The sequence below is a fragment of the Musca domestica genome, unplaced genomic scaffold, assembly GCF_030504385.1.
Source record: "Musca domestica strain aabys unplaced genomic scaffold, Musca_domestica.polishedcontigs.V.1.1 15, whole genome shotgun sequence".
NCBI lineage: Eukaryota > Metazoa > Arthropoda > Insecta > Diptera > Muscidae > Musca > Musca domestica.
This window is the reverse complement of record NW_026712207.1, coordinates 2826212-2838230: the sequence shown is the minus strand read 5'-3', so window position 1 is coordinate 2838230 and position 12019 is coordinate 2826212. Positions and strand designations below refer to the sequence as shown.

General features: G+C 33.4%; 1 protein-coding gene across 6 annotated transcripts in view; it reads right to left on the bottom strand.

The window, feature by feature from the left end:
- Positions 1-7424, bottom strand: part of LOC101900316 (prominin-like protein) — a 115154-nt gene extending 107730 nt beyond the window's left edge. For 5 of the 6 annotated variants that reach the window (XM_059119520.1, XM_059119516.1, XM_059119519.1 and 2 more), the window contains exons 1-2: positions 7320-7424; positions 6956-7142 (exon numbers count right to left, since the gene is read on the bottom strand). The gene's annotated coding sequence lies outside the window, so the exon portion shown is untranslated. Of the gene's footprint in view, positions 1-6815; positions 6834-6955; positions 7143-7319 lie in introns of those variants that run through there. The other variant, XM_059119518.1, reaches the window with a different exon arrangement.
- Positions 7425-12019: the final 4595 nt, after the last annotated feature.

Sequence of the window (12019 nt, the reverse complement as noted above, 5' to 3'; positions counted from 1 at the left end):
AAGACATAATACCCTGACCACCTTGTGGTGTAGGGTATAAAAACATGTAAAAATGTAACAATGTTCGGCCGGTCCGAAATTTTTTAATACGCTCCACCATTTTAAAGAAAGCTGAAATTTTTCAAAAAAAAAAATCCGTAGAAAAATACCTCTCAAATGAAACCCCTTGTATGGGGGCTTTATAAAAACGTGGGTCTTCATAAATATTTTTTGTAATTTGTTGGCTGTAGCACCCATTACGAACTTTAAATATGAAATTTGAAACAATTCCGATAAAAAATGTCGCTATATAAAGATATATATGGGAGCTATATCCAAATCGGAACCGAAATTTGGCAAAGATATAACAAATCCGATGAACAGTATATATGGGAGCTATAGCTATATCTGAACCGATCTTCACCAAATTTGACATATTAGCTTCTAGACTAAATTCGGTCGTAAGTGCCAAATTTCATCCCATTTGGGCAAATATTAGACGTTTGGTGCAAAATCTCAACCGATCTTGATTAAACTTAGCAAATATATTTCTGAGCTGTATTTGATATATTTCCCCAAATATTGTTGTTACAGAGTGCATATTACGGCTGCGGAGGACAAAAATAACAAATCGGATGAACAATATATATGGAAGCTATAGCTATATCTGAACCGATTTCGATCAAATTTGGCATACTTATTTTCAGGTCCAATCTGATCATACGTGCAAAATTCCATACTATTCGGACTGATATTACACGTTTGGTGCACAATAAAAGGCAAATCGGACGAAGATATATATGGAAGCTATATCTAAATTTTGACCGATTATCTCCAATTTCAATAGGGTTCGTACTTGGGCCAAACAAATGATTTGTGCAAAATTTCATCTGGATAGGGCAATAAATGCGAACTGTACTTTGTTTACAAAAATACATGGACAGACGGACGGACGGACAGACGGACGGACATGCATAAATCAACTCAGAAAGTGATTCTATGCAGATCATCAAAAGGAACCATGGGTCTATCTCGTTTCCTTTTGCCTGTTACATACAAATGCACAAAGACATAATACCCTGACCACCTTGTGGTGTAGGGTATAAAAACATGTAAAAATGCAACAAAGTTCGGCCGGTCCGAAGTTTTTTAATCCCTCCACCAAGGAAGTTGAAATTTTCAAAAAAAAAAAAAAAAAAATCCGTAGAAAAATACCTCTCAAATGAAACCCCTTGTATGGGGGGCTTTATAAAAACGTGGGTCTTCATAAATATTTTTTGTAATTTTTTGGCTGTAGTACCCATTACGAACTTTAAATATGAAATAAGAAACAATTTCGATAAAAAATGTCGCTAAAATCATCAAAATTCCGAATATCGGGAGATACCATTATATGGAGGCTATACGAAGACGGGGTATTTATAGACAATTTCCAGTCATAGACTGTTTATTTGAATAGCCAAAATTACCATCAATTTTGGGGAACATAAATATTCCTTGAATTAGCCCGATTTTTCAAATATCCCACATAAAATAATTTTCTTATAAGAAAACAAAAATACATAAACATATTTTTATGTTGTACTGTATCTATGTAAAGCGGTTTGTATGTAAATATACACGCTTCACAATACGATTGTTGTTGCGGTTGTCGCCGTCGTCGTCGTGGTCGTTTTATGCTTCGCTGTGTTGTGTTCAGTTATACACACAAATCCAATTAGCTGTGGCGAAATATAGACACACACAACGCACACTTTGCTGGCTTATTCTTTTTACTCCGGCTGGCTGGCTGACTGTCTGCTGCCACTGACAACCATTAGGTCGATATTGTTGTAGCTGTTGTTATTTTATGTTCTGATTGTTACAATCGAATCTCTGGCTGACTGGCTGGCTGGATGGCTGACAGATTGGCTGCTGTGTGATGCTGCTGTTGCTGCTTCTACTACTCCTCAATTCCGCTAATTTGGGTTGATGAGATATTTCGGCTGTGCTCTTCTTTTTATTAACACAATTTCAAAATATAACACTAAACTAATGTAAACATTAGACTAGACAACAAAACAAGAAAAGTTGGGAAGTAGAGGGGGTGGTGACGACAGGGTGATTAAGTGAATTTTTTTCTTAAATTCAGACAGGGGATAACGTTAAAATGAATTTTCAAACAAAAATGTTGTTGGTTACACATTTTGCATTTGATGACAAACGTTGTTCGGACGATTCTCCACACACAATAATTTGGTTGACATATTTTCTGTTTTGTTTTTTATTCTCTTCGTCGTTCATCTCTATCAATGTTCTTGAAGATGTAATTTTTAGTTATTATTGGTTGTGACAGACACAGACAGCAGGCTCGAGAAGTTCAGGGATGGGAAATTTAGGGCTATGATACTTTTTTATGTAAAAGGTCTTCCAAATGAAGGGGATCTATATCAGAGTGGACAAGTTAGTGATGTAAAGTAATTCACTACGGACAGGATGATCAAACTAATAATTCCTGCTTTTAATTTTTGTTAAAATCGTCAAAATCATTTGGCGCTCAATTTCCCAAATGCTTAATTGAGTATTCTAATTTTCGTATTAATTGAATTCTGATTCAAAATATTTATTACTTGACAAAATGGCGCCCAATATGGCGCCCATTTCAAGATATTTGGAGTCGATCTAACGATGTCCGTCCGTTCAGTTCTCTGGCTGTTGCACACGATAACTCTCGAAGGGAGTGTCCGATTTAGTCCGAACTTAGTATTTCATAATATTATTGTCAAACTTAGATAGAGTTCGGAGGTGGGCAATATCAGTCCACTCCTTCTGGCACCTCCCACACAAATTGTTAACATTTTCAAATAAAATAATTTACTGCATAGAAAGAGAAAGGATAATCAGATTTTGCTCGAACTTTGCGAATCCTAATATTGGCATCAGTGCTAGGTCACGTGCGAAAATGGACAATATCGGTCAGCTTCATCAAGTTCCTCCCCCACAAAGGGTCAAAATTTTGAATAATTATAACTCTTTTAAAATGTGATGTAAGTGTCCGATAGTCTTCAAATTACACACATCAAAATATTTCGATTAACCTGAGGTCTGGTGTGAAGATGGAATATATTGGTCCACTGCTTCTGATACCTCCCCCACAAAGGTTAAAAATTTTGAATATTCATGAAACCTATAAAACACGAAATAAACGTCCAATTCCATTCAGACTTGGCATATCTCAATATTTTCATCAACACTAAATCTGTTATAAAGATTGTAAAGATCCGACCATTTCTTCTGGTACCTCCCCTACAAAGGGTCAAAGTTTTGAATAACCTAAACGATGATAAAACCGACATAAGCATCCTATTTCCTTCAAATTACGCACAGAACATAATATTTTATTAGCCCAAGGTCTGGTGTGAAGATGGGATATATCGGTTCACGTCTTCTGGTATCTCCCCCACTAGGACTATATTGTTCAATATTCGTGAAGCTCATAAAACGCGAAATAACCATCCGATTCTTGGTAGCGGGTAGCGTAGCCCGTCGTCAAGGAAGTGGACAGAAGAAAACAGCAACATCAGCCGAAATGGTTCGAAAAGTTAAGAAGCGACTTGATCGAAATTCGCGTCGCAGTGCCCGAAGAATGGCTCGTGAGCTGAACACATATCGCAATATTCCATTTAGCAAATATTGAAAAATGCGCTCGGGGTAAAGCTATTAAAATTGCAAGAACTTACACCGCAACTGAAAGAAAATTAGTTTGGCCGAAAGTGGTGAACTGCCGAATTTGACTTTCTCCGATGAGAAAACATTCGTTGTCCAGAAAATGTGCACCTTCCATGGTCATGGTGATGGTGTGGGCCGCCATAACAGCCGATGATCGCTCTCCGCTTGTATTAATCGACCGTGGCATCAGAATAAATGTCGAATATTATCGTGAAAATATTCTGGAGGGTGCATTAAAGCCTTGGCCACGCAAACATTTTGGTCGCAGACCTGGACATTCCAACAGGACTCAGCATCATCGCAATCAGCACGCGCCACCCAAGAATGGTACCAAATTTGGTTCCTCGCTTCATTTTCAACGCACAATGGCCACCAAAATCTCCTGATACCAAATCTGTTGGACTATTGTGCCAGGAGTATTTTGGAAAGCAAGGTTGGCACTAAAAAATACCAAAGTGTCGATCACCTCAAGCAAGCGCTCCGCCGGAAATGGGTCAAAATACCGCAGAGCAACATTCGGACAGCGTGTGACGTTTCATTGGCCGTTTGAAGGCCATAATTCGTGCCAAAGGTGACCAATTCGAAAAAATCTAAACTTATTCTAAAATTTTATGCTATTTCCGACATTTTTTGCTTTCATTAAAAAAAAAATTGAAAAAAAGTAAAAATTATGCCGTTAGACTTTGTTGCAGTCTTTTTATCTCACCCTGTAATGTTATCCTTCTAAAATAATGTCGAATTTATCGATATCAGGTCAATTCAAGAATAGGCCTAAAGCCACAAAAATTAAGAGTTTTAAAAAAATTAAAGTTGTTACACCGGTTCTTATAACCGAATATTCGGATCGAATAAGCGGATAACCTGGAGCGTTTCCAATAAAATATGTTATAAGGCGTAAAAACATCCACAACTAATAAAAATTTTAAAAGAAATCGGTTAGATTTTATTAAGTTTTTCTTACTTTTATGTTAAAACTCCCTTCTTTAGTACTTTTCTTCAATAATAATATCGATTTTCCATCCCTGGTTGCTGGTCACACAATTTCAATTGATGTTGTTTTGTTGTTTTTTTTATTTCTTCTTTCACAAACACAGTTATTAACACAAAGTACTTCTTTCATTTCTTCTCTACAATTGTCAAGTGTCCACTATTGTATATATTATTTTGTTATTGTTTCTTCTTTCTTTCAGTCTCTTTTCTTCATTTTTTTATATATTCTTTGCACATACACTCATTCTTCGGCTTTTCATAATTCAATCCAGCCATATTCCACAATTATTCGACGACATTAAGAAGAAATCCCCAACATATTTTTTTTATCATTTATACATACCAATTTAATCCATGGTTCTTGTGGGGAGAAAGAAGAAGAAAACGAAAAGCAACCCAGTAAACAATTTTTTCCGACTGCTCTGATTTTAGATTTTTTTCCGAAATTTCTGACGTTTTTTTCAGAAATTTCTGATAGAAATTGGTCCGATTTTCTAAACGTTTTTTTTTTTAGAATTTCTGCACATTTTCCTGTGTTTTTAAGCGAAAAAAAACTCGAAAAATGTGCAAACGGAGAGAGTAGATTGTCTATTGCTCTGGCATATTCTCTCCCACATGTAAACGGATGGTGGTGGTTTGACACATTCTCTCCCATAGTAGTTGTTGTTGTGATCATTCATTTCAAGATCTCAACAACAACAAAGCGCAAAGCAAAAATGCTATTTGTTATTGTTATTGTGAACTGTTAGATTTTCCGTTGTAAAAATGTGCGTTTTGTTGTTGTTGTGAATCAGCCTCTTTCTCTTTCGTTCCCAAAAAAATATGATGGAAAAAAATTGCAAAAACAACTACATACCGGTTTTCTGTGTGCACTGCTTTTTATTTTTAGTTCTTGTTTAGCAGTTGAAACAGAAACGTGCTTCGGTATAGTTAAATTATCTGTTATCTGTTCAACTCTTTTGTGCATTAAAATACTGTATGTTATGTTCCTAATAAAAATAATATTTATAATGTTAATGTATTATAGATGTAATATTTAAACTACATTTTTACGAAACCCGAAATAAATTGTTTGTTTTTTAAATAAATATGTGTTTTTTTTTCATTTTTAAGTGGTGTGACGATTTTTTCGATATTTCTTCCGAATTCTGAACGATTTCTTTCAGAAAATCGGAACTTTCTCCCGAATTCTGAGCGTTTTTTTTCAGAAAATCTGAATTTTATTCCGAATTTTCTTTCGAATTCTGACCGATTTCTTTTAGAAAATCTGAATATTCCGCCGAATTTCCAGACGAATTCTGCCCGATTTCTTTCAGAAATTCGGAGTTGTCCTCCGAATCTTTTCCGAAAATCTAATTTTTTCTCCTATTTTTTCAAGAATTTTCACCGAATTCGGACCTAATTCGTCCAGAAAATCTAATATTTTTTCAGATTTTTTTCAGAAAATCTTTCCGAATTCGGTGACCACGTCCATACAACTTTCGTACCGAAATCGGAAGGAATTCGGAATCAGAATCGGACATTTTTTCAGAGATTCTGACAGAAATCGGACCGAATTCGGCAAAAATTGTTTACTGGGAACGTTACAGCAACAACACCATCAACAAGATTGTTGTTGTTGTCGTTGGCTGGCTGGATGGCTGACTTGGTTGTGTGTCAATAACAAAACAAAAGAAATTAAGCTCAAGCCAGGCTGAGCAAGAAAACACACATGAGAGAAGGAGAGAGCGCCAAGTGTGTTGTGTGTGCCCGAGAGAAGAGAGAGTTATGCTGCTGCTTTACATGAGAAGATAACAACATATTCTCACACACAATTAACACACAATGGAGCCCATGAAGATATGCTGCTATGCGCAGTTGGAGGTGAGATTTATGAACAGAATAGAATAATCAAAAGACAGACATGTTGGTGGGGTATGGGAGGGGGGAATAAAGAAGCAACATACAAGCCCCATAAACTTTTTCCTTCACTTTTTCTTGTTTGAATTGGGAACAGCAAAATCAACAACAACAGTAAAATTATAATTCGAGGTTCTTTGCAAAAATTGGAATTTTTGCAAAAATTGTTTACCACAGCTCTTGATAATCTTTTCTTTATGAATGATAACTTATTTTACAACATTTAAGCATTTACTCACAGACGTTTTTCTTTTCAAATTTTCCACTTTTCTTTCTGATTGGATGCTAGTTAGGGGTTTTCCTTTGATTATTTAACTCAAATTTGTTTCATTAACAACTAAAAACATTAATTAAATTCCCATTAAAAATGGATGCTTACACTTTTTCTTTCTTTCTTTCGCTTTCCGATACACACACAAGATATAGGTAGGCGGCAGCAGCAGCAGCCAGCAAAACAATTCAATAGTTAAAGATTTAATTTTTCTTAGTTTAGCTCACACACACGCACGAACACTTCCAAAAACACAAACTTCTCTGCATGCAGCTGCACAACAACACCCTGCAAACTATATTTTTTTAAACAACAAAAAAGAAACACAAAGAATACAGATTTTTTAAATTATTTTTTTTGCTTTTTTGTGGCACTTCATTCTTTTGCAAACAATCTTTTCATTCAAATTGATCACTTTTTTCATTCTTTTTCATTAATTTGTTTCCTTTGAAAAAAAAAAAATTGTACAAACCCGTCGTATTCCGTCCGTTCAACGACGTTACTTCTTCGAAAATTGAGAATTATTTAAAAAATAAAAATGCCCTACAAATTTTGGGTAATTGAAAGAGAGCATTTTGTTTTGGGAGTGTTGAAAGAGAGAGAGAAACAAAGAAAACAATCGAGAAATCGATTACAAAAAGTCGCCTTTGCAATCTTTTACTTTTCAACAATCGATTAATCGAATGTAGACTTGCTGTGACAAATAAATCAAAACATGTGGTCCTCCCTAACAAAAAAAAGCCGTTTCCCAAAAAATCTATTTATTTTAAATATTGTTATGTAAAATATTTTCAATTTTTTTTTAATATTTTGCAAATTTACTTAGAAAATGCATAATTATTTAATGCATAAAAAATGCTCTATAAAAATATTAGTTTGAGTGGCTCATTTGTTGTTTGTATATGGTATAGAGTTGCCATCGTGGAAATTATTGCAGAGAGACAGGAGAACATCTTTTCACATATGGGTCCGTTGTGAAGGGTTCTTTAGTTCGTTTTGTGACTTATGGGAGTTTTAAGGAATAAACGACAGGGAAAAACGATTCCATGGTAACAGAATATAGGTAATCGCATCAACACAGCTTCTGAGACAAAGAACAGTCAAACCAATTTTAAAATTGAGAATTTTGAATGAAAAATTAATACAATTCGTTAAAACATTTGAAAAATGCATACAATAGCAACCTCCTATTTGTGTCGTATAAGAAAACATCTAAAAACCTACTTATTTTTGACCAAAAAAATTTTAAGAATTTGACATATAAATGTTCCTAAGCGTTGATGTATCTACCTATATTATTCTGCCATGAAATATTACTTAGCGATATGACGAGGCAATGAAACAAGACTGTATTTACAGGTGTTAAAAAAAAAGAAGTCCTAAATCAAAAAGTTATTAAATTTTTGGTTTTGAAAGGGAAATCCAACAGTTTTGCCTACAGATGTATACCACCAGCCTTGAGTTATAATTATTCAAACTGTTGACCCTCTATGGAGGAGGTTCCGAAGCAATTGGATAATATTGACGAAATCGTGTCTGACCTAAGACTGATATAAATATTACAACGTGCACGATTTGGAGTATATCGACTACTTCCTATACTTTAACAAATACGGCGGACCGAAGCATTCCATTTTCATACTTCATCTAATGTGTGAAATTTGAAAAGAGTTAACCCTTGTGGTAGAGGTACCAGAAGGAATGGTCCGATCTCTACCTTCTTCATAATAGATCTTGTGTTGATGGAAAAATTGCGATCTTCCAACTCTAAGTGAATATTATTTTGGAATTTTATGAGGTTCATGGATACCCAAAATTTTTACCCTTTGTGGGGGAGGTACCAGAAGGAGTAGACCGATATATCCCAATTTCACCCCAGACCTTGCGTTAATAAAAATATTGTGATGTGAGTAATTTAAAGGGAACCAGATGCTTATTTCCGATTTTATAATCGTTTTTGTTATTGAAAATTTGAACATTTGTGGGGAAGGTACCAGAAAGAATGGTCCGAACTCTACCATCTTCATAACAGATATTGTGTTGATGGAAATATTGAGACGTGTCAAGTTTAAATGGAATCTGATGTTAATGTCGCGTTTTATGAGATTCATAGATATTCAGAAATAAAATATTTTTTTTTGAAAATTTCGACTTTTTGTTTGAATGGTACCGTGGAGGAGTGGATCGATATTACCCATCTCCGAACTCGATCTAAGCTTGATAATAATATTACGTTGTACGTATACAAAATACCGAATATAGGGAGGTACAGTTATATGGGGGATATATGAAGACGTGGGCCGACATAGACAATTCTCTGTCACAGGCTGTAGTACCCTTCAGGAACTTCAAATACGAAATTTGAAACAATTCAAGAGAATAATGTCGCTAAAATTATCAAAATACCTAATATCGGGAGGTGCCATTCTATGAGGGCTATACCAATACGTGGACCTGCACGGACAATTTTCTGTCATAAGCTGTAGTATCCATTATGAACTTTAAATACCAAAATTTGAAACATTTCCGGTGAATAATGTCGCTAAAATTATCAAAATACCGAATATCGGGAGGTATCGTTATATGGGGGCTATACCAAAACGTGGACCTACATGGCCCATTTTCAATACCAGAAGTCCTGCAGACATAATATACATTTGAGTAAAATTTTATCAACCTACTTCATTTCGTTCGGAATCTAGAGCGATTTCCACAGACGGACGGATATCGCTAAATCGACATAGAATTTTATGCTGATCAAGGTGCTACAAACTTAGTATACCCTCCATACCATGGTAGAATAATATAGGTAGACGCATCGACACAGCTGCTGGGACAATGAACTGTCAAACCGATTTTGGAATTGAAATGTTGAATGAAAATTTATTTAAATTTATAAAAATTGTAGAAAAATGCGTTTTATAATAACCTCCGAATGATGTCGTATAAGAAAACATATAAAAATGTACTTATATTTGAAAAGACATTTAAATTTTTTTTTTTGACACTTCAATGTTCCTAAGCGTTGATGCATCTACCTGTATTCTTCTACCATGCTCCATACTAAGGTGGAGGGTATAGAAAAACAGTAGAAGTAACAATTGTGAAAATATTGAATATTAAATAAATATTAAATTAAATAGAAAGATTTTTTTGTCTCAATAAGCGGAATGCGGAATTGATTTCACTTTCGTTCGGAACTCGTTTCTGTAACATGGTTGTATATTTACATTAAATAAATCCTGATAAAAGAATTTACTTAATAAAACGCTCTAATGTAAATATGCTACTATACTTACCCTTTTGTACAACCAAACACAACTCATAAACCTAATTTGTAGCATACTTTTAGGCATACAATTCCAATTGGCAATAAGAACTAAGGCATCAACGAATTAAGGCAAAACTGTTTTTTTTTTCAAATTGTCAACTTAAAACTTTGCTTTTTTTATTTTTTTCTCTTTTATTTTGTTTTTTGGATTTTGTTTTCCTTCAAAAAAATATCAACATATTAAAGCATTTTGAAGCATTGTTTGTCTAAAAATGGAAACTATAATAAATAAATAGATTCTACCGGTTCTGGCATTCGGGTTTATGTGGTGTATGTGGAATATGCATTATTTTGATCTTTCTTTATTCGTTTCTTTTTTTCATTTTCTTTTCATTCTTTTCTTGGTTTTCTTTTTCAATTTAATTATGATTAGCTTATTGTCTAATTAATTTAGTTCTTTTTTGTGTTTTCTTTTGTTTGTTGTTGTCTATTTAAAATAATTATTACATTTTTTTGTTTTTGTTGTTGTATAAGTTACATTAGGAATTGTGTTTTTTTAGATACTACGGCTAGATATATTGTTTTTGTTTTATAAAAAAAAGATAATTACAAAGAGGGGGTTACAAATTGAAAGAAAAGGAACTGGCGACTTGGCCTTTGAAAGTTGAGGTTAGGTGACCTCATAACCTCAATTATTTATAAATATTTTTTAGAAATTCTCAAAATAAATTTTAAATATTTACAGTTTACATCTAGGGGTTATCATAAAGGCCAGCTATCTTGGGAAAAACTATGTTTCCTTTTTTTATAATTTTATAGCACTTGGTTTTTTGTTGGGTTAGGTTTTCATTTAAAAAAATTAAAGAAAAACTCAGGCAAGCATAGAATAATAACTTTAACAAAATATATTAATGAAAAAAAAAAAACTTTTTTTATACCCAAAACTGGATTTTTACATAAATAGTGTATAGCTAGTTATGTATATAAATATGTATGTAAGTTGTTCTTATTTTCATTCTTTTTTTTTTTCTTTCTATTCTTTACAAATTCAATTTGATTGTTGTTTTTTAGTTTGTTTGTGTGTGTGTCTTGTGGTTATGAAAAAAGCATTTGTTTTATTTTGCATTTTTACGATCTTCATCATTAAGGTTTTGTAATTCTTATATATAGCTGCATTTAATGTCCTACATATTTTTATATTCATTTTTTGTTTATAAATATTAAGTGTAATTTACATATACATCTACATATATATTCTATATATATAACAATCATTCGTCTCACAAACGTTTCTGCATCATCACACCCATTCTTACAATTCATATTTCCAATAATTGAGGTATTATTTTCCTATTCAACAATATTCTAATACATCTAAATACATACATACATGGATCTTTTGTTTTTGAAAATACATTCTATTCATGTGTGGGTGTAGTTTTGGATGATTGGGGGTGTTCTAGATATAGGCTAATGGCAAATAAAAATGGTCCTTAATCAAAAGGGAAAGTAAAAAATAAACATAACATTGTTATCGACATTCTTCTACATAGAAATACTTGTTATCGACGACTTCTCTTTAGAGAAGTGCTTGCTATCGGCGACTTTTCATATAGAAAAGTTACTATCGACAACTTTTCTTCATAGAAAAGTTGTTATCGACGAATTTTCTCTATAAAAAATTGATATAGACGACTTTTTTCATAAAAATATTGTCGATAATAATATATAGAAAGTTGTTATCGAAAAGTTTTCTCCGTAGAAAAGTTTTTATCGACTAGTTTTCTTCATAGAAAAATTGTTATCGACAACTTTTCTCCATAGAACAATTGTTATCGACAACTTTTCTCCATAGAAAAATTGTTATCGATATTCTTCTCCATAGAAATACTTGTTATCGA